At 38.3% G+C, this 23,426-nt stretch overlaps 1 long non-coding RNA gene across 6 annotated transcripts in view; it reads right to left on the minus strand.

Annotated features, from left to right (window-relative positions):
- The window catches only part of LOC137056194 (uncharacterized), a 42,013-nt gene extending 24,452 nt beyond the window's left edge, over nucleotides 1-17,561 (minus strand). For 4 of the 6 annotated variants that reach the window (XR_010900226.1, XR_010900223.1, XR_010900227.1 and 1 more), the window contains exons 1-2: nucleotides 17,523-17,561; nucleotides 15,792-16,023 (exon numbers count right to left, since the gene is read on the minus strand). This is a non-coding gene — a long non-coding RNA (uncharacterized lncRNA). The remainder of the gene's footprint in view (nucleotides 1-15,791; nucleotides 16,024-17,522) is intronic. The other 2 variants (XR_010900225.1, XR_010900224.1) reach the window with 1 other exon arrangement.
- Between the last annotated feature and the right edge of the window lie 5,865 nt (nucleotides 17,562-23,426).

Raw genomic sequence — 23,426 nt, forward strand, 5'->3', positions numbered from 1 at the left:
TATAAAATATCTTAAACTGTGTTCTGAAGATGATCGAAGGTCTTACGGGTGTGAAACGACATTAGGGTGAGGAGTTAATGACATCAATTTCATTTTTGGGTGAACTGACCCTTTAATGACATCATGTACCAGTAGTCATAATTGATTTGCTAAAAGGCATTATCAGGATCATCGCTTATGGTCTCTCATGTTGCTGCCTTAATTTTTTAAGTACAATCAACTTGGATGTTTAGGTTTTTTCCACTTAACTTACATTAAACAGACTTAAGCTGAATCTTGTATAACTTGAAAAAAGTTGAAAATTGTTAAAGCAATGTAAAACATATGTTGTCATTGATTGTGCAAAGTTTTGTGATTTTTTTTAATGATAAAATGCATAATATAAATAAAATAAAATAAAATCCTTCCTTCACACACAGTTAAAACATTGTTTAAAATAAGTTACCTGGTTGCCTTAAAATGTTGAGTTAAAAATTTAAGTTAATACAATGAACATTTTTGAGAATTGACATCCTTTATTCAGATATTATTAAAAGATGTTGTAAGCATATTGGGTAATTGTGTTTTATTTGTGAAGACGCAGTGTAACATGCCAAATTGTGATTTATCAAATGATTTATCAAATTTGTTATGTGGTTCAGATGTAATAATATTAAACAGTTTCTATTTATTAAACCAATTCCCTTCATTGTATCAACTCAAATTTTTCATTTCAATAAACTCACAATTGTAAGGCAACCAGGTTACTTACTTTTTTAAGTTAAACCAACCAAAATTAGTTTGTTTGTTTTTTACAGTGCAGCTTTAATGGATGCTATACACCTGGTTTCAAATGTGGACTGACAGGAGACAAACCCCCATCAACAAAACTATTTCAGCTTAAACTCTTGAGTACCAGGTGTTTACAGATTTGATAAGAATGTAAAATTAGCATCTGCATCCTGATGATTTATTGCTGCAGTTTTACACTTTTATTTTAATTTTATTCCGTTGATAAGTGACATCTTGCGAACAATATGTTCATTCATTATTTATGGAGTCATGACAGTGGGGATGCTGAGGGAACGCATTTCCTTTGCTAATGACAGAAGGTGGAGCTGTAAAAATTGCCAGGATGAAAAATTAAAAATCATAATTCATAACAGGAGCATCATGCAGTGATGATGCAAATGTAAGCATCACTAACACCATAGCTGAAAGTGTAGGCCTAAACCCAGAACCACCCAGATCATCAACACCTTACTATTGTTAATTCACAAAAAAGATAATAATAAAATCACATTTTCCTAGCTGTGCAATTTATTTTTAGATACATTTAAGTCGTTTTTTCTATGGTTTGTTAGCTGTGTGTGCAAGAGAGAGCGAGCGAGAGAGAGAGAGAGCGAAGCGTGCGAGTACTGTAAAACGCTCCCTCATTATACAACTTGAATCTGGAGTCTTTTTTGAAACGCAGAACTGTAAAACAATCATCATTCATCTGGTATTTGCTGGCTGGTGCTTGTTATGTTTTTATTAGGCAGTCTGTGAGGGAATGAAATATGAACACCACGCCGTTCACTCGAAATGAAGCTCTTCGGCATGGCAGGCCTCGTTAGCTAATTTCCGACGGCTGGATACTGCCTCATGATAGATTCATTAAACTCTTCCACGGCTCTGAAATTGCAGCCGAGACTCCTAATAAATATTCCAAAGCTGTGTGTTTTCTCGCATGCGTAATTATCAACACACACTAACTGTTTCACACTGAATCAATTAGCGCGTTTCTTTGAAAAATCCCAAGCATTTATTGACATGATCTCCACAAACTGTGAAACAAACACAACATATTTCTCAGCTAACGTTCTGTCAGGCAGCTTGCTTGGACCTGTAGTCACACATTAGCGCGGTCCCACACACATCATTTGGTCCTGTTGTTGTGCGTTCTCGCTGTAACAGATGTTGGCTCCCATAAGCTCTAATGTCTTCCAGTGCTACAGACAGACGTGATAGGGCTGCTTTTGTTTACGCTCCGTTCGCTTGGCTTTCACCATTCGTCAATATAATTTTGATGAGCATTCGTGGATTAAAAAGGCCTTTAAAGCCCTGCATCATTTGGTGAAATGCATACAAGCCACAATTCAAAGCAAACTAGGGGTTACTGTCTGGTCGACTAGTAGATTAGCTCTACTCTATTGCTGTGTTCAATAATCACGGATCACATGGCTACGATTTTGTTTGCTCTATATACATAGATGTAAAAAAAATTGCATCCCAATGTATTTCAATATTTTTTTGTTTAAGATGTTAAATAACAAGAATGTACATGTTAAAACTAAATTAAAGGCAGGGTAGGCAAGTTGTTCCAGACAGAAAATGCTGGTTTTGTTATGCTGGTTGAAATTCTCCTTTACATCCTAAGAGCATCACTAATACCCCTTTTCCACCAGAATGAACTGGGTGCTAGTTTAAGTCAGTGCTAATGCTAGTTCGGGGTTTGTTCGACTGAAGAACTGACGCAAGCCGTTCTTACTTCTAGAGCAGCAAAGTATCGGTGCTACTAAAGAACCACTTTTTCTGGTTCAGAGCTGGCGGTTAGGGTGTGGAAAGACAAAGAACCAATTTGAAACTAGGCTCTGGCTCCAAACTAGCACCAGCCCTGCCTTGGTGGAAAAGGGGTAAATGTGGTCTAAATGTACCAAAAAAATGTTCATCCAATCATTGCACTCTGCTTGTCAACATCTGTATTTTCTACCTCTGACCCCTCTGTTCACACAGACATCACACATCATCAGCACGTGTCATTATTTGCTAAAGTGTGCCTATTCAAAGCCAAGTTGTAATTGGCAAAAACGTCTTACAGAATTTAAATCAATATATTGTTTTATGTGAAGGAGTATGCACAATGATTTTCACATCAGTTTGAAGCAAAAAGTCTACGCAACAACACCCATTAGTCAAAAGTATTGTGGACCTAAAGGATTATTAGGAACACCTGTTCAATTTCACATGGCAGTTGCTTCAATGAATTTAGGGGTGTGGTCCTGGTCAAGACAATCTGCTCAGTTACTGGGATTTTTACGTATAACTGTTTCTAGGGTTTACAAAGAATGGTGTGAAAAGGGAAAAACATCCAGTATGCAGCAGTCCTGTGGGAGAAAATGCCTTGTTGATGCTCGAGGTCAGAGGAGAATGGGCCGACTGATTCAAGCTGGTAGAAGAGCAACTTTGAATGAAATAACCACTCGTTACAACCGAGGTGTGCAGCAAAGCATTTGTGAAGCCACAACATGCACAACCTTGAGGAGGATGGGCTACAGCAGCAGCAGACCCCACCGGGTACCGCTCATCTCCACTACTAATAGGAGAAAGAGGCTACAATTTAAACAAACTCACAAAAATTGGACAGTTGAAGACTGGAAAAATGTTGCTGGTCTGATGAGTCTCGATTTCTGTTTCAGACAGAAAGACATTCAGATGGTAGAGTCAGAATTTGGCATAAACAGAAAAAGAACATGGATCCATCATGCCTTGTTGCCACTGTGCAGGCTGCTGGTGGTGGTGGTGTAATGGTGTGGGGTATGTTAGTGCCATTAGTGCTAATTAGGCATCATTTAAATGCCACAGCCTACCTGAGCATTGTTTCTGACCATGGCCATCCCTTTATGACCACCATGTACCCATCCTCTGATGGCTACTTCCAGCAGGATAATGCACCATGTCACAAAGATCAAATCATTTCAAATTGGTTTCTTGAACATGACAATGAGTTCACTGTACTAAAATGGCCCCAACAATCACCAGATCTCAACCCAATAGAGCATCTTTGGGATGTGGTGGAACGGGAGCTTTGTGCCCTGGATGTGCATCCCACAAATCTCCATCAAATGCAAGATGCTCTCCTATCAATATGGGCCAACATTTCTAAAGAACGCTTTCAGCACCTTGTTGAATCAATGCCACGTAGAATTAAAGCAGTTCTGAAGGCGAAAGGGGGTCAAACACAGTATTAGTATGGTGTCAACAGAGGTGTCAGTAACAGAGGTGTCAAGTAACGAAGTACAAATACTTCGTTACCTTATTTAAGTAGAAATTTTGGGTATCTATACTTTACTGGAGTAATTATTTTTCTGCCTACTTTTTACTTCTACTCCTTACATTTTCACGCAATTATCTGTACTTTCTACTCCTTACTTTTTAAAAATAGCCTCGTTACTCCTCTTTAATTTCGTGTTGTTTAAAAAAAAAAACTATGCAGATAAATCGCGTCATCCGGATAGTGTGAATTTGATTGTGGTTGGATGAGAAGTGTAAACATATACCATTCCAATACCCTATTGGTTACTACGTGATCCATCGCGCCTGCACAACTCAAAGCACAAATCACACACGGTGTTGCCAGATTGGGCGGGTTCCAGCGGATGAGCACGCACTTTCAGTCAATCAGCAGCAGACGCGCTCATTCATGACAGCCAGGTTTTTAGCGCGATAACTCGTCGTAGATGTATATTCGTGATCGCTATGCTAAAGTGGCATACATACAGTATATATATAATTACACAAGCCGTTTCTGCAGTAAGGAGTGGGAGAGTGAACAAACTCTCAAACGTGGATTACACCTGTGACTCGAAGACTCTTTATAAATATAATCCTGATTCCTGTCCATCATAATATACACACTCAGGACATCTGCAACTAGCAACCCCAACAGCTGCTGAAAGAGGTTTGAATCAATGTTTAATCAGTTTTGACTGGACTAAATGCATGTTCTATGAACTTCACAAGGGTAACGTTACTGTAGTTTTGTCAGAGCAAAGCTATGCGCATTGATGTTATTTTTTTGTCAGCGGATTATTGTACAGTATCAATGAATTACGCATTTTGGCAGTGGTGTGTTTTAACGTGTGAAATGCCTGTTAATTATGTGCTTTTTCCATTCTCTTATATTGGGCACTGTTTGCACTTAAAGTGGCTTCTTCAATAAAATATCATCCCATTATTTTGGCAGTTTTGGTGACCTTTGAGCCCTGCACAGGCCCTGCACAATCCTTCTCATGACACACTTCTGCAGTCATTAAAATAGTTCAGCTTTGTTTGTAATGGCCAAGTAGTTTATATTTCGTTTAGTTTCTTTTTTTTAAAAGTTAATTTAGAAAAATGTTTGGATAATTTTTTTTTTTTTTTTAAGTGACAATCAAGCAGTCAGCGGCCGACAGTGGGTATGAGGTAAGGGGTGTAAAATAAGTCAGGGCCCGTAGTGCTCTAAAGCGTCGACTCAATCTGGCAACACTGATCACACATGTAGCCTACATTTACATTCCAATAAAGGTTATTGATAACATTACTTATAGGCAACTAGTCATCATATCTTCCGCTTCAGGAAACATGTTAATGCTCAGCAGTACACATATGGTATATGTCCATTGTACTAAAATGCATTAATTTTCAATGGGTATATATGCGGCTGAAACAGGTAGCCAGTGCCTTCCAAATTTTTCAACATTAACATTTTAATATAACATTATAGTCATTATGGCCTTTAGAAAAATGTTTTTTTTGAGGAGGTGGGGTAGTGCACTATAGGCCCCTGTGGTGTGTCCTAAGCTTTTGTCTTTACATTACTTTTATACTTTAAGTAGTATTGAAAACCAGTACTTTTACACTTTTACTTAAGTAAAAAGCTTGAGTTGATACTTCAACTTCTACAGAAGTATTTTTAAACCCTAGTATCTATGCTTCCACTTGAGTAATGTATGCGAGTACTTTTGACACCTCTGGTTCCTAATAATCCTTTAGGTGAGAGTATATACTCTAATGTTTTGTGGCTTAAATCCATTGGGAGAATAACGCTTAACACACATAAACGTTATTCTCTCAAAAATACAAGTATGTACATATATGTTGCCCACATATTACACTAGCCCAGTTTGTGACAAATACAATGTATTGACACTTTTGCAAATAGTATGTCTATAAGCAACTGGAAAAAGCCATGTCAGAGCATGTCAAAACTTCTAAAGGGCCCTAAAACTGGCTGAGACCCGTAGGGGTTTAGTTGTTTATGGTCATTATTATTTTAATATTATGTGCTCTGAGCCATGAGACAGGTTAACATACTCTCTCCTCTCCTTGCAGTACTTGTTCATGTGTTTTGGAGGAGACATGGACTTAAGAGTCGCTTTGAAGGGAGGCTGGGATTTTGCTATTACTAGTCTCTTTAAAAAATGCCTACCCTACCTTTAAAGTCAAATTAAACACAATGTAACCCACACAAGATGGTCATTTGCAGTGAAAATGTGAACAAGAATGACTTCAGCATCAAAGATGGGCAAACAAAACTGAATAATTTAGAAGTTCTTATAAGCATTAAAATATGTTCTCTAATGGGCTCTATGTAGTAATTTTAATGTATTAATCAAAATAAAAATATAAAAAAAAGTGTTTTGTCAACGTGCAGTTACGCACATCATGGGTCAGTCAGATGTAACAACCAGTGTTTGGGGAGTTTTTGTGTAACCCAGAGGCCCGAAATCCTCTCTTCTATTTTCTGACACATAAAACGAATACTTATTATACAATGTTCAGAATAATGCCGCAAAAGGCTATTCTATACTACTGTAACGTCAATATATCATGCAAAGAAAATTTAATAATTCAAACTACAGTCTCACAGTCATATCCATTTAGGCCTAGTCTATACAGTCTCAATACTTTACAATCAAACTGCCGTGTAATTTGAATGACCTCATCTGTCGACGTGATGCAGTGGAATCGCAGAGCTTGTGCAGAAATATCCACATCGCTATGATCCGATGGCTTCTTAACAGCTTTTTTCTCACGTATGGTTGTGTTTATTTTGTTAGAGAGTAAAGCACGCAAGCGCAGCACAAGTTATTTATATATTCATTTAAATGTCACTCTCAGCAGCGTGAGCAGTGTCTGGATGTGTGTATATATTACCACAACTTGTTTTTACTTCTAAACAAATAAAGAAAAAATAACTTTGACCTGAGTACCGTATTTTCCGGACTATAAGTCGCTCCGGAGTATAAGTCGCATCAGTCAAAAAATGCATGCCCGCTCACTGTGCAAACCGAGCAGAAGAAAGAAAGTTTGAAGTGAGTGAGAAACTGGTGAGGGACTGGCGAAAAGCAGAGGTTACTTTAACTGTAATGAAGAAAACAAAGAAAGCTAATCGCGGACTGTAAGCAAAATGGCCAGAGCTGAAGGAACGAGTCCACAGACGCTTGAAATCTCTACCGGGAGAGGCTCAGCCGCGTGAGAAGAACGCTGTGTGAATCGTTCTCGGCTGCATATTTTACTACATGCAGTTTGTATTTTGCAGAATAAGATTTTCTTTATGGGGGCATTTTGTTTGTGTTCAGTCTTTCTAAGTTGTTGTCTTTAAGTTAATATTTCAGTTAAGAGTAGGGCTGGGCGATATGACGAAATATATCGTCTGGACGATAGAAAATGTCTATCGTTTTATATAAGGCTCTATCGCTTACGCCACGATAAGGCGTTTATGGCAGAATTTTACGTCAAGATGCACCTCACGCCACGGCATGCCCATGCAATACATAAACGCGCTCCCTCTGTCTCTCTCTCGCTCTCTCACTCACACACACACACGCGCTGCAGCCTCCCTTCCACTCACGTCACTTTTTTAAAATCCCCCACAGCGCGAAACACGAGTCCCGCAAACGCGCCGCAGAGGAGCTTGTTTGTAATCAGAGGACAAATGGCTCCTTAGTTTCGAAATGGTTTGGGTACAAGGTGATCGCGCTGAAAATAAAGGCGTTTGTTTGTCCAGCGTTAGAAGCTCATTTGAATCATTGCCGCGGCTCATTTAAGAAAATGACAGCTCCGAAGAGACGCCGCTTTAGTTTGAGGTAACGTTACTGCTAACAATAATAAAGAAAGACGATCAACACCTTATGTGTTACCACTGAAATGAAGATGTAATATATTTCCAAATGTAAGCCCATCTTAAGCGAAATGCACGCTTCATACTGTCGTCTGCCCTGACTCTAACCTCGAGTGTTTACTTTTTGCAAACCTTGTGAGCGCGCAAACCCAAACGCTGTGACCTCACGCCAAATGTTTTTATTGGTTTATTAAGTACAAACAGGCGAGTTATGAAAAAATTGAGTGCGAGGGATATGTTCAATCACACAAAAAGATTTTGGAATGAGACGGCCAACTGTAGTAGCGTTTAGTCCACTGTCTATAATAGCCTAATTTAGAGATCACTTATTTATTTATTTTAACGGACAACTTTGATCGGTTAACGTTGATACGGTCAGCCATCGGTCAAACGTTCATCGGTAAACATCCCTAGGCAGGTGTTAACTTTACTAACAGTCTTGCTTTAAAAAAAGGTTCTAAATAAAATAAAAATGTAGTCCATACTACCTTTATTTGTTTTGTATATCATTTCAAACTGCATTTCCACATTGCAATTTTGTATAGACTATTCATAAACTGAATTAATAGAAAGGTTGCTATATCGTTATGTATATCGTTATCGGGATATCAAATGAGCTGTATCGGGATATGAAATTTTGGCCATATCGCCCAGCCCTAGTTAAGAGTTTTTTCAATTATTTTTTTCAGGGGTCGGCTACATAGAGCGCCCTCTCGCGGCTATATGTTTATTCTTGTCAGTCAGTATGAATTAAATTTGATATACAAGTCCCACCTGACTATAAGTCGCAGGACCAGCCAAACTATGAAAAAAGTGCGACTTACAGTCCGGAAAATACGGTATATCGTTGTATAAAGTGGACACGTTCAGTTTCTTGTACGAGACGAGTGTGAGAAATAAGTGGCTGGCTGCAGTTCACTTAACAGCCACCAGTGTCGCTAATAACAAGGGTTTCTGCATTCTGCATACAGTAGGCTTATAACCCATTTAAACAAAAGTAAAGTTATGAAACAAAATAAATTAATAATAGTATTAGAAAACACTTAGTTTAAAAAAAAAAGCATATACACATTAGATATACACATAAATCCAGTTAATAGGTATCAATGCAAAGGAATGCAGGAAGTGCTGCACAGGGTGTAAGATCTCGGTGCTCTTTGGTTGTGTAGGATAGTTAAGTCTAAATGCAAAAGTAGTCCAAGGCACTCGATGGGTGTATTGAGAAAATTAAAAAGCCTTTATTTTTTCATGGCTTAAACATTTAAAAATTGGTGACAGAGACACCTACGCGTTGCGGCTTTACATGCCTTCGTCAGGGTGTGTATGATACACATACACATACACACCCTGACGAAGGAATGTAAAGCCGCAACGCGTAGGTGTCTCTGTCACCAATTTTTAAATGTTTAAGCCATGAAAAAATAAAGGCTTTTTAACTTTCTCAATACACCCATCGAGTGCCTTGGACTACTTTTGCATTTAGCCAGTTAATAGGTATTTTACATGAAGCAGGTCGCCACAAGGCTGTTGATTTTAATATAGCAAAAGCTATTTAATTTACTGTATATAAATTAATCATTTTCTACAATGGCATTAATAACATTTGCTATTGCATGATGCTGGTCCAGCATTGCTGCACTAGCCGGGGCTAGTGTAACACAAAAAAATACAACTGCTTTGTTGGGCTTTTTTTGTTGGGTACGGTGTAAAAGTTCCTTGTATTTGCCTTTCTAAGTTGCACAAATCAAAGCAAAACATTTCTTTTGAGTTGCTCCACCAATATGCAATTAAAAAGAAACACATTTTAATGGTCAAACACTTTGAGAGCAGAAAACGAGAAGCCATTGGCCCCGTTGTACCCTGAAGTTCTCACACGAGCAATTCAACCGGCATCAGAGAAAAGGAGAACAGGGCAAGTCGTCCACCTCAGCATTTCCGCCTGCAAAAGTTCAGGGCCTGAGGTGACGAACGGGTCTTATTTGTTTATTCGTTTGTTTAATTACGGGATTCGGGGACACATTTTCCTCGGCAGCATACGATCGGCCTGACCTTCAAGCTCAATCAAACCTTTAAGCTGCGTCGCATTTTTCTCTTTGGCTCTCCTGCCTGGCGCGCCGGTGAGTTATCTGGCTGAACGGGAGCTGTCCGCGGTGCTGACAGACTGCTACCTGTGTGGGGGGTCTTCATCTCGGCTACATTAGCCCATATGGCCTGAGTTAGCTTCTATTGAAGCCGTGGCCTAATTACGAGGAAGCGGGAGAATGTTTGCGAATGACGATTGGGCCTCGGCGTTTGTGCCTCATCCAGCCCCCGCGGTGACTCGCACCTGTTCCCGTCTTTAAAACCTCTCTTTCAGTTTAGCTTTTGGCCAACGCCACCAAATGACCTATCCAGGGGGCAATAACGCTTTTTCTGTTTTGCCTGTCGTCAAGCCACGGTGTCAGCATCCAGTGGAACAGACGCAACTGTACCCCGGGCAGCAGACAGAGGGGTTTGTGCACACAGCTGCTCGGGTTTATAGCTTTTAAATGTACAAAACGCAAAGGAGTCGTTATATTTACTCGCTGGCACATCATAAGGCAGATGCATCTGAAACAAGAGAAGTAAATACCGGTATATTCAGCACAGTGTTGTGCAGTAACTAACTAAAAGTGCATTTTTCAGTAGCATGACAGGAGCTTAGACAGTTTAGCTTTTCCAGTAACAAGACACTTTTTTTTTGTGTTGAGCATGCAGTTTAGCAGGCAATCAAGCGCTCTTAGAATACATCTCTTTGGGATGTTGGATTCGTTTTAGCAAATCAGTTTTGTCCCTTTGTTTGAAAATTCAATATTGCATTTGAACACGACTCAAGACCATTAGCCAAACTCTGGTCACATCATCATTTAGGTGAAAAAAAGGCAAAAACAGACTAAATGATTCATTCTAGCTATTTTGCGTGTATTTTACAGTTTAGTGTAGTCTTTGCGCTCTTTTTTGTAGCATACAATTTAATTAAACGCTAAAATGCAGTTCTGATAGGAGAAATAAAATCACAATATTATAATATAAATTTTGCATCAATTAACATATTTTGAAAAGGGCAAATCCTGGGGTCAGACGGAACATCCTAGTGTTTGGGTAGTTTTTGTGTTACCCAGATCCTGGGTCAGACGTAACATCCCAGTGTTTGGGTAGTTTTTGTCTAACTCAGATCCTGGGTCAGAAGTAACAACCCAGTGTTTGGGTAGTTTTTGTGTTACCCAGATCCTGGGTCAGACGTAACATCCCAGTGTTTGGGTAGTTTTTGTGTAACCCAGATCCTGGGTCAGACGTAACAACCCAGTGTTTAGGTAGTTTTTGTGTTACACAGATCCTGGATCAGATGTATCAACCCAGTGTTTGGGTAGTTTTTGTCTAACTCAGATCTTGGGTCAGACGTAACAACCCAGTGTTTGTGTAGATTTTGTGTAACCCAGACACTGGGTTGAAAGTAATAACCCAGTGTTTGGGTAGTTTTTGTGTAACTCAGATACTGTGTCAGAAGTAACAACCCAGTGTTTGGGTAGTTTTTGTGTTACCCAGATCCTGGATCAGACGCATCAACCCAGTGTTTGGGTAGTTTTTGTCTAACTCAGATCCTGGGTCAGAAGTAACAACCCAGTGTTTGGGTAGTTTTTGTGTTACCCAGATCCTGGGTCAGACGTAACATCCCAGTGTTTGGGTAGTTTTTGTCTAACTCAGATCCTGGGTCAGAAGTAACAACCCAGTGTTTGGGTAGTTTTTGTGTTACCCAGATCCTGGGTCAGACGTAACATCCCAGTGTTTGGGTAGTTTTTGTGTTACCCAGATCCTGGGTCAGACGTAACATCCCAGTGTTTGGGTAGTTTTTGTGTTACCCAGATCCTGGGTCAGACGTAACATCCCAGTGTTTGGGTAGATTTTGTGTAACCCAGACCCTGGGTCAAAAGTAACAAACCAGTGTTTGCGTAGTTTTTGTATAACCCAGATCTTGGATCAGACATATCAACCCAGTGTTTTGATATTTTTTAGTTATCTTCATTTGGATGCACCTCTTTTCAAATATTAAATGTAATTAATTGCCATTAACCTGATTAATTAACTGGCATATAAATGAATTAACCAATTTGGTTAAAAAGTCCCTTAAAAGGTTTGAATGTCCTGGATGTACTCTTATTATAACTATTTCCAAAAAAGTAGTTTGAGTGAAGATAAACTACGAGCAGCTTCTTCACTTCAACAGCGATTCTGCATATCATGACCTGGATGTTACAGCATCAGTCGCGTATGTAAAGCTTGTGTTGTCATATCAATGTTCCTGTCAGGCGTTGGGATTCCAGGACGACTTCCTGTAAACACACTGAGAGATTTGTGTGCTTTGAGGTTCAGCTTGATTCAACATCATTTCCCACTGCTTTAGGACTTTGTTGCTGTCGGGAACGGAGCGGTAGGGGAGAGAGACAGAGAGAAAGAGATGGAGAGAGAGGAAAAAGGGGTTCCCACTAACATGTTCATCAAAGGCCCTTTCTTTCTCTCTATCACTTTATTTTTATTTGGTGTCAGCACTTCACAGTGAGAGTCGTATGGAAATGTGTTTGGCTGCCTGGAAAGCTGTCAGGAAACACACACAACTCAGCTGCACGGAGGTAATTTGACTGGGCTGATGTCTTTTCTCCTTTCTGGCCCCCTCATTATACAGCGAGAGCGCAAAATGGCAGCGCTCGGTGTTTTATCTGTCAGCATCTCTCCGTAATGCGTTTTCATACCATGTGTATTAGTCGCTAACATCAAAGGCACCCGTGTAAGGGCCGTGGAGAGCGCGCGGGCGCCGGAGAACCAGACATCCTGAAAGGTGACAATTGAATCTCTTTGCTTGCGTGGCATGTCGACGTGCTGGGAGAATAGGCTTCATTTGACTCGCTTGCTCTTGGGTAAATAGCAGCATGAAAAGAAGGCCATAATATGACAGTTATGTGTGATAGTGAGAATGTAAGAGGAGCTTTTTCTTCATAAACAATGCTGCGCTGAAAAAACGTCCGATCAGTGGAGAGCAAAGCAGACGTCAGAAGCAGGAGCGGAGAATAGAAGTTATTCAGTGAAACGTGTTTGTAAAGGAAGCTCGGTTGTGACGTGAATAGACACCCCCCACCCCTTAAAAATATTAACATTTGCCACAAAAAAGTTATTATATATTTTTTTTATTGTATTAATAATTATAGAAACATCTTTAATTATTAATAAATTACGCTATGGTTAAAAAACTGCAAGGGTGAAATGCATTGTCTGGGGACAGCTTCTTACATCTACATATGAATATATTTTGACAAAATTTTGTGCTACAAATATAATAATATTTATAATAATACAATTTTCTTTTTTTCGTAAACAAATACATAAAGATTTTAAGAATTCCATTGAAAAAATTATAGTACAAAAGTTAACAGTTATTAAATATAATTTCTTAATATTTGTTTTTATTAAACTAACAACAACAAAACTATTTAAACGACAAAAACATTTGCCAAATTCAGGCTACATCATATTTCAGTGATAAAAATAGATCAAACTGTCTTTGATTTTAAAGAGGTGAATATATTTAATCATTCCATATGTGTATGTAAACTTAAATCAATCTTCTTAAATCTTTTATTTTTTTAAATACAACCCAAATGCATTTGCTAAACTTAGGCTAGATTATCATAAAACACATACTATTTTATTGCCATCCAAAGACATTGAGATATTTTGAGAATTTCCCCCTTCAGATCGCTTCGGTTAATTCAATGAATCTCTACTGTTGCAGCATAGTTGCACACACAGCATATACTATATGCTTTCGCATAATTGAAGTGTGTGTGTCTGCATCCAAAACATTTCCTGCTGCTAAGCATCAGCACATGCGGGCCTTCCTGCTGCATGCTGGGATCACAACAAAAGCTATTGATTGGCTGAAAGGAAGACATCTCTACAAAAGGGCCTCCTGTTGAGGCCTTCCAGAGAAATGCCGCAGAGAATATATAACCTTTCTCACTATCTTAAATGCTCCCAAGTAACACGACTCGGTTGTTTGATTATGCAGGAAAAATATCAGCATCAGTCTGTTGGTCTGAAAAAATGTCTCTATGAATCAAGTTCATATGGCTGAACTGACTTCATCTTAAAGTGCCCCATTATGCTTTTTCTTATCAGCTGTCATGCTGTGTGTAATATAGCTGTTTGTGAATATAAAAGGTCTGCACATTTTTAAAGATCAAAGTGCACAACAAATAAAGCTATTGTCTCCTATAAGAAATAATCGATTTTGAGCTGCTGAAACGAGTCGTCAGTAATTCCAGTCTCACTTCCTTCAATGTGACAAATTTGCATAATTCCAGCCTGTGGTTGTCATTGGCTGCTCACAGATAACATCTACTTTCTTTGACCCGCCCCCAAACATTAAGTTGAAACTGGAAGAGTGTGGATCATGTTGTCAACATGTCAAGATGCAGTTTTCTGCACTGCAAATCCACTTTACACACACTTCAAAAATACGAGGACCCGCGCTGGAAATCACTATCACTATGATTGCTTAGGAAGCCTCCAGAGCTAAAATTCAGTTATTTGCCGTTTCGTTTCCGACACGAGCGGTCAACCAATCACAAGCATATAATAATTCACAGAAACTCAATTTGGGTATCTGAAAAATTTAGATGTGATCAGTCACTAGAAAATGTTCAATTGGGGCCTGATTTTTTTTTATTTTTTTTTACAGTATGGCAAATCCTGTCCATCATCCTATTTAGGTGATGATAAAAATAAAAAAAAGTTTAGAAAAAAAAAAATCCATCAATTACATATAAATTATTAATATTTTTTTAATTAAAAAACAAATCCAATATTGTATTTGAACATTATCAAAAAGCATTTGCCAAATTCAAGCTACATCATATTTAAGTGATAAGAAAAAAAGATCAAATGAAGCATTTTAGAAAGCAAGTGTCAGCATTTTAATTAAAGAGGTGATTTTATTTTTTTATTTTTAATGTAAGCATTACATTTGTGTAGGTAAAATTAAACCGATGTATCAATCAATCAATGAATTTATGAAATATAATTTCTTCATACTTGATTTTAATAAAAAAAGACATTTAAAATGCAATATTGAACTTTTTTAATACAACCCAAATGTATTTGCTTAACTTAGGCTGGATCATCATAAAATACCTACTACGGTACTATTCAGATATTATACCCAACTGTGAACGAGCCAAAAGCGAACGTAAACCCCGCCTACTTTTATTTGATTGGCAATCTCAATCATTTTAAAACTGATGAGCGCCATTAGACCTGAGGCAGACTAGACTAAAAATGTAACTTTTAAACCTTTTTGTCATCCTAACACAGAGAGCGCTGCGTTATGGAGTGCAGTTCATGCTCATTTGGCCATTTGTTAGGGGGTCAATGTCTCAATAGCCCTGGCATATAGTCCCTCAAAGGTACATAGTAAGCTGTTAGTCATAGGAAGGTAATGAGCACAAATCAGAGGGCCTTTACACCCCTGACCTACAAAACATCCAGTAAATGATCATAGGAATGCAGAGCTGACTGACACACATCAGCGTTCAGAAGATGACGCATTTCCATGGGAATCAGCGATGCTGTCCCCTGTAGCACATGTATGCGCAAACAATCGCTTACACACAATAACACACATAAACAGTGCCGTGGGCGAGGACCCATCTGGGTGAGGGTCGCTGGGCCTACGCATCTGTAGTCGCCCGATGAAGGTGAGAGAGAGAGAGAGAGAGAGAGAGAGAGAGAGAGAGAGAGAGAGAGAGAGAGAGAGAGAGAGAGAGAGAGAGAGAGAGGGGAGGGGGGCTGAGAAAGAGAGACGCAAATTAAAGCTCACCGTGGGAAGCTCGAGCCCCTGGCGCTTTTCTTATGCAACAGCTGCACCTTCACCAGCCTTCATCTCACATCCTGACATATACGTCCAGCCGGGCTGGTCCATGCGCCAGAGCCGGCCCGGGAAAGAGCGAGAGGCAGGGAGGAGGGCCAGAGTCCCCGCCTTAAGCAAAACAGGTGTATGACATCCTGTTGCTAGTCTGCAGGGGGAACCAGGCTATGAGCCGCACATCCTACTGAGAGAACAGCCGAAAATAACAAAAGAAGGTTAGAGCCAAGGCTGACAGGCTCATTGATAATATTTTAGATAAAGCAGAGGTCTGAGAGTTGACTGCAAATTGCCTCTAATGTGTAATGGTGTGGGCTCTGGGCCACAGTCGCGAACAAAATGGAGCCATTATTTATTATTTCTCAGGGTGGGTGAGGGATTTGGCCCTTGCCAGAAATTTCCGGCCGGCGTGCCAGCTTTGGCCAGGTCCCCTCCGTGACTCGGATCTCTGAGGATGCGCGTTTAAAGCCCTTACATGCATTGTTCGGGGTCGACCGAGGTTGGTTATTTTAATGTACAGACGGGTCGGACTGACCTTGCGATCTCCCAGCGGTAGCGTGCATGTTAAATGTATTTGTAAATAAACTACTGTACATAAGGGTGAATGTCACCACGAGAAAAAAAACTAAAGGAAAAATTACATCAAGAAAACTAGGCTTATTTTTATGGCAATTCCTCAAACAGTAAAATAAATGTGTGTGTGTGTGTGGGTGTGCGTGTGCGTGTAATACTGTAGTATAAAGATGTATAAAAATGAATACATAAATAATATTAAAACAGTAAATGTAAAAAAGGTTAAATAAATAATATTAAAAAAATTAAAAATTGCCATTATGTAAAAAAAGTTCAAACAAATAATATAAAAAATATCAATGCAAAAAAAAAAAAAAAAAAATAGCGATCATAGGCTGCATTTCTCTAGGCAAAAATATTTAAGATGAAATATGACCCTGACCATATTTTTGTGATATTCAGCATAATACATGTATTTTGTTTAACATCATTTGTAAAGAAAGTTATTACGAGTAGAAAACAGGCATGTAGTTTAAATTGAGTTCCATTAGGCAAATGACTTTAAAAGCAGAAATGTTGCGAGTTAAAGAATGCCCGGCGGTGTCATCGGAGGATGATGGGATGTGTGTGTGTGTGTGTTGGGAGGTGGATGATTATTTAGATGGCACACTCCAGTTTTTCATCATTAGGCAGATGCCTCCTGCCGCTCAGGTTAGGTCACGTCCAAAGCGCATGCTGTCTGAGTCAAATGAGCCAGTTCAAGCCCACCTGATGCACACACACACACATACTCAAGAGCAGCGTCCCCAAGGCCGGCCTGCCACACACACATGCACCTGGCCCTCCATTAGCACCTAAACTTCACTTATTAGATTAATACCAGAAGTGACGATAACCCCAGACCTTTGGGGACTCCCACAAACGGCTGCATGACTTCGCCCGAATGCTGATAAAATCTCACTTTGACGGAACGCTTACAGACCGATTTAAGCATTGGCAGTCTTGCAATAACTTTAAGGATAATTATATTTCAATAATAATTAGTAGATCAAGTCTGAGATATACTTTGCAGTTGTGAATAAAATGTGTTGAAACTCCATGTGAACACCTATATTTCAACATTATGGTCTCTTACCCCCCCAAAAAATGAAAGTTGTGTCATCATTTACTCACCCTGACGTTGTTCTGAGCATGTCTGATTTTAATACATCTAAAAAACACAAAGGGAGATGTTAGACAGAATGCTCTAATTTCACTTTGAAAAGTATGTTTGAACTAGAAGAAATTCAAATGAGATTTGAGCGCTACAGCAGAAGGGACACTTTTAGCATTTATTTTAAATTCATATGACTTCTGAAAACGTATCATAGGATACAATATATCATACTTTTATTTAGCATGTATAATTTTTTTTTTTGGTAATTTTTTGGAGATCAACAGCTCCCGTTTTATTATATGGAGAAGATGTGAACATTCAGTCTTTTGTAGTCTTCATTTATATCTTGGGTGACCCTTTTCCTATTTTATACCATTTGTAATATTTTTATAACAATTGTTAACCCTTTCTGTCACTTTGTGTTAATGCTTTCGCAACACTACGCAAAAAAAATACAATACTTTAAAATTTAAAAGGAGAGATTCTGTAATTGGAGATAAATTCTGCATTTCAAACGCTAATTGGGAAAAACTGTTCACTAATAGAAATTATTTCCAGCATCTTGGAATAATTCAGTGCTTGCCAAAGACAAGTTACTTCCACAAGCTACATTTGTCAAGTCTGTTAATATCAATTCTGTAACATACTGTCAACATTATTAGTGTGACGGTAACAATTGACGAATTTAAACTTTTTAGCCAAAAACTCCCCTTGCTAGCATAAATGCTAAGAGCACATGGCACTAATGAAATCATGCAAACAATACATTGTTTTACTTTTGTGGTAACAGTTTAGATTTTTTACAAAGTAACTATTGGGTAAGGACTTTTTAGATTAAAATATTTTCTCAGAGAGAGCACACATACCTTTCACTGCTTCAGATCTTATCAGTGAGGGAAAGTGACATCATTTCCTGTGGGCATATATTTTATAATATAAAAGTTATTTTTAAACAATTTAATGTTAATTTAATTTTAAAATGTAATGAAAATGACTAATTAGGGCTTTTATTTAAAAAAAATACCAAAAGAGAAATAAAATAAAATATTTTGATTACACAATGATAGAACAAAAATAAACAAGAAATTATGATTTTCAGCTAAAATACACTTTTTACAGAAAATATTATAATGTTATGGCCTGTAGCATCTTGTGATCCATAATAATGAGTAGAAAAAAATATTATAATTTATTTAATATATATATATATATATATATATATATTTTTTTTTTTTTTTTTTTTTTTTTTACTCATTATCATGGATCACAAAATGCTACAGGCCATAACATTATAATATTTTCTGTAAAAAGTGTATTTTAGTACATATATATATATATTTGAAAAAAGCAGGGAAAAAAACTTGACTAGGCAAACCCAGACTGATCTTCCGGCGATTTGATTTCGCTCTGCAACTCAGTCTGAAAACTTGTACATTCATTTCTACTTCTTTAGTTACACTTTTACGGGAACCAATCACAGACTGGCTTATCCACCTGGTGCGCTATTGGCGGGTTTAACACGATGACAGATAGGGTCTTTGCCTGGAGATCTTGCTTCTTGTGGTCTGATTGGTTGGTTGGAGTCAATTGAATAATGCTCGTTGATCACACCTCTTGTGCAGTAGAAAATACAGAGCAGACTCCCCAGACCCATGTTCAGTCCTACATTGAGCTTGGTCTAGTGATGACTTTGGAGACCAAAGTCTCTCACAGAGTAAAAAATAAAATAAAGAGATTAGAAAACAATATTTTAAAGGTGATTTTAGGGTCTCGGGGTTTGGTGAAGATAATCTGCTGTCTAAAGATACTTCTTTAAAGGGCTTTGTCAAACATACTAATGAAATAAGTGTCATTTGAATCTTGAAAGACTGCAGTTTGCTCTAAATAACTCCCATCTTGCAAATCTTCTAAAAAGAACAGCAGACACATTAACGGCAGATAAAGGCCTTTATGTGAAACGGAGGAGATCCAAAGCACTCAGAACAAATGCTGGCTTCAGGGGACTTCACAGTATTACTTTACGAAGGCCAGTCTCCTGGAGCAGTCAGAGCTTCAAAAACGCAAACAAGTAAAACAAAAAGTCACCCAGTTCAAACCCAAATCACCTTTTTGGACTTGAAAAGCTCCGACATGCTTAATACCCCGTTTCCTTTGGAGATCTGGCTGCTCACACTATTGGGTAACCTTTCTACGCGCCACTTGTTTACTGCGGGGAGATGGAGAACGCGTCCGCCGGTTGCTGTCGAGTCGCAGAAATGAGCACCAGCACGAGCAGTTTGTATAAGTCAGCCATGAATGATTACAGATTAGCTGGCCTGGCAGAGGTTCGGCAGGGATCCCTGATGGAACTTTAAAGCCGTTGGCATGATGGCCCGACACACTGGAGGAAGACAGAGCAATGCCACACATCATTTGGGCCGGAGCGCACCGCACTCCAAATAATCACTTTAATCAGCAAAAGTTAATCGCTGTAAATCATAAATTAATGGGATGAACATTTGGCCAGAGCCGCTGCGCTCTGAGTTACTGACCACACAGTGTCTGACACAGCAGACCTAACAACAATGTGCACTTAAAAATCTCATCGCATTAACGAACAACACATTAAGTCACATTTACAGTTTTTAAAGGTAAAATGTGCAATTTCTGAATGCAATGCAGAAAAAATAAATAGGGATGTCAGAATTTTATTAAATGGTAAAAATAAAAGTCGGCAGTTGGTTGGAGAAGTAGACTTCAGAAACCTTTGTTATTAGCGACACCGGTGGCCTTTATGTGAACTGCAGTCAGCAACTCATTTCTCACATGTGCACACAAGAGACTGAACGTGATTCAATGCCCTGATATACTCATGCGCAAGTTCTTTTGCGTTCTTCGCTTAGGGGTAAAAATAGGTTGGAAATACCTTTGCAGTGATAAGGAGAGAGTGGGATAAGATGAGACAGTGGGAAATAATTTCTGAATAATTTCTAAAGACCCATAATTTCTGCCAGACTGCAAAAAGGGAGAAACACATAGAAGGAGTGGAAGGCGTCCATTTACTTTTTTTGGCTTGTCAAAATAAAATTTGAGCATATCAGATGTAATTGCTGTTACATAAAAGAAAATCAGGTCTAAAAATATTTAGTTAGCTAGCTAGTTTTGCTAGTCCGAAATGGCAGCTTAAGTGAGCCAGTCAGATTCATGGTCAGTTTACCCCCAGATGGTGCAACTTACCCCTAACCTGGAGCAAGTTGAGTCACAGAAACACTTCAACCATTTGTCATAGATGTATTCTGATCATTTAAGAGGATAAGAAACATTCGGAAATTACTTTGGATACTTTCATTGTACTTCTGCCTCAATTTCCCTTCCACATACATAAAAGATGGCTCATCTTACCCCACTCTCCCCTATACTGTTAACAAACATCCCAACACCATCCACACTGCTGAGAGTGACGTTTAGATGAATATGGAAACATGTGCCTCTCAATAACAAAATAAACACACACCAAAACTGACAGTGGTGAGAAAACATCAGTTAAGAAAGCATCTGATCATACCGATGTGGATATGTTTGCACTTTAGCTTTTCACACGTTATAAAAAAATATATAATTACATGACAATTCTTACATAGGCTATAGCCCCATTTAACATGCACAATAAAAATACACTTGCATTAAAGGGACAGTACACCTAAAAATACATAAGAAAATAATAAAGACTGGCATAATTTACTCAACATTTGCATGCTGTTAAAAAATCTGTGAGAAATATCAAAAACAAGCTCAGAAATGAGGAGGAGTAAATAAAGACTTTTTATTTTATGTAACTATCCCTTTGTTATTGAGTCAAATGTGATTTCACATTTACAAAGACAATTCATTCACAAATTACCTGTTGCCAAGTTTTACATGATAAAACAAAATGAGGGAACATGGTGGCAAATGCATTTCCCCCCTCACTGTTTCTCAGTTCACTCTCTCTTTTACTCATTCTCTCACACACACAGACACACACACACACACACACACGCATCTGCTCACGGCAGCTCAGAGCAGTAGGTGTACGGACAGGGATGGCAGACCGGCCTCGGGTAAATTATCACATTGGTAACTTGTCAGTAAACAGGTAAATTGCAGTGGAACAGGTGTTGGTGAGAGGAATGAGCCCATCGCTATAATCAGCTTTTAGGACGACATCTGTCTTCTTCAACAATAAAGTACAGCGTGCAAAAATATTAAAGACTGAAGTCATCAAAGAAAACTTGTGAAAGATATTTCAGCACGTGCAGTAGCACAATGCAGGCCTACACACATGCTCTTTAGAGACACACGCAAGCTAACGATCAAAATAAATAACAATATGACACCATTAACAGATTGGAAATGATCAGGCCCACATGCAGATGAAGAGATAATGACAGAGACTCTTATTAACAATACGTTTAAAATGAGCTCATTATGATCCGCCTCTCAAGTACCATTCAGAGAGAATGGACAGAGTGCTGAGAGGAATAAGTCTTTGTCTTTAAGGTAAATGCTGTGTGTTATGTGTTATTTGCATCACATGCATCATGCTCTCATGTCAATAATAAAAAAATAATTAAATAATAATTTAAAAAATAAAATATTAAATCCCATTCCCCTGCCCTGTCCAATAAAGACAGAGCCTAAATTAACAAAATAAAATAAAATGATAAAAAGCCTAAGAATAAATAAACAAACAAACAAACCAAATAAATAAAAATGTTGACTAAACACAAAATCTCACTCACTTGTCCAATAAAGAAGCCTTGAATAAATTAAATAAATAAATAAATAAATAAATAAATAAATAAATAAATAAATAAATAAATAAAGGCAATACAAAATAAATTAATAAAAAAGTAATTACATTTAAAATAATAAAATAAATAATAAAATAATAATAAACAATAAAATTAAATTGTTGAATAAAGACAAAAATAATAATATAAATAGACAAAAAATAAAAATATATCCAATAAAGACATATATATATATATATATATATATAATATATATATATATATATATAAAAGGATATAACTTTGTGAATGACAGATGTTCCTATTCTGCTGGAATCTGCTGAGCTTTGGCTTTGGAGCGGGCCTGCAGATTCTGTGTGGGCCTGGAAATAACAACAGTTATTGCTAAAGCAAGCACCACTAATAATAGTAGCAGAATAAAGATGGGTTTTTAAAGAAAGACTTGGCACAGAACCGTTCTGCTGCAAGTAGGTCTAGGTCACTTCAAGAAAACTTGTCCTCAGTCCTGCAAAAAGACTGAAATACTCCCCCAATGTCTGATAAATATGTTCTCGTGCAGTTTGTTGAAAATGCTAAAATCTCTCTCTCTCTCTCTCTCTCTCTCTCTCTCTCTCTCTCTCTCTCTCTCTCTCTCTCCTAATGTTCAGGTACCTCCGGGGGTCTGTTTAAAGCACAGGTGCGCTCTCTCAATCTCTCTCTCCCTCTGCGCCTGTGCATGAAGTGTGTGTGTGTGAGAGAGTGTCCAGGTGCATCTGTGTGTGTATGTGTGTGTCCTTTGACCCATCCATATGGTCACCGGGGGTGATGGAGCTGCCCAGGTGCACCTTACACACAGGGCCAAGGCAACCGGGGGAGGGACGGCACTACGAGAGACGTCTGTTTGCACAGAACACTCCATGACCTTGTTGTTTTCACAATTACTCATCTGTAGTGTGTGCGATGTTTGGTAAAAAGGAGTCTATTTTGTTGCTAGTGAACATGCGGTGCCTTTATGCACGCTTGTGGATACCGGTGAAGCTCATAAAACCCCTTTCACAATGCAAAAATGTAAAGCGCTTTGGATAAAAGCGCTATATAAATGCAGCCCATTTACCATTTATATATATAAATGCAGTCCATTTACCCTTTCACAAAATATGATTTTGGTTC

This window comes from Pseudorasbora parva, chromosome 21 (genome assembly GCF_024679245.1).
Source record: "Pseudorasbora parva isolate DD20220531a chromosome 21, ASM2467924v1, whole genome shotgun sequence".
In the NCBI taxonomy this organism is placed as follows: domain Eukaryota; kingdom Metazoa; phylum Chordata; class Actinopteri; order Cypriniformes; family Gobionidae; genus Pseudorasbora; species Pseudorasbora parva.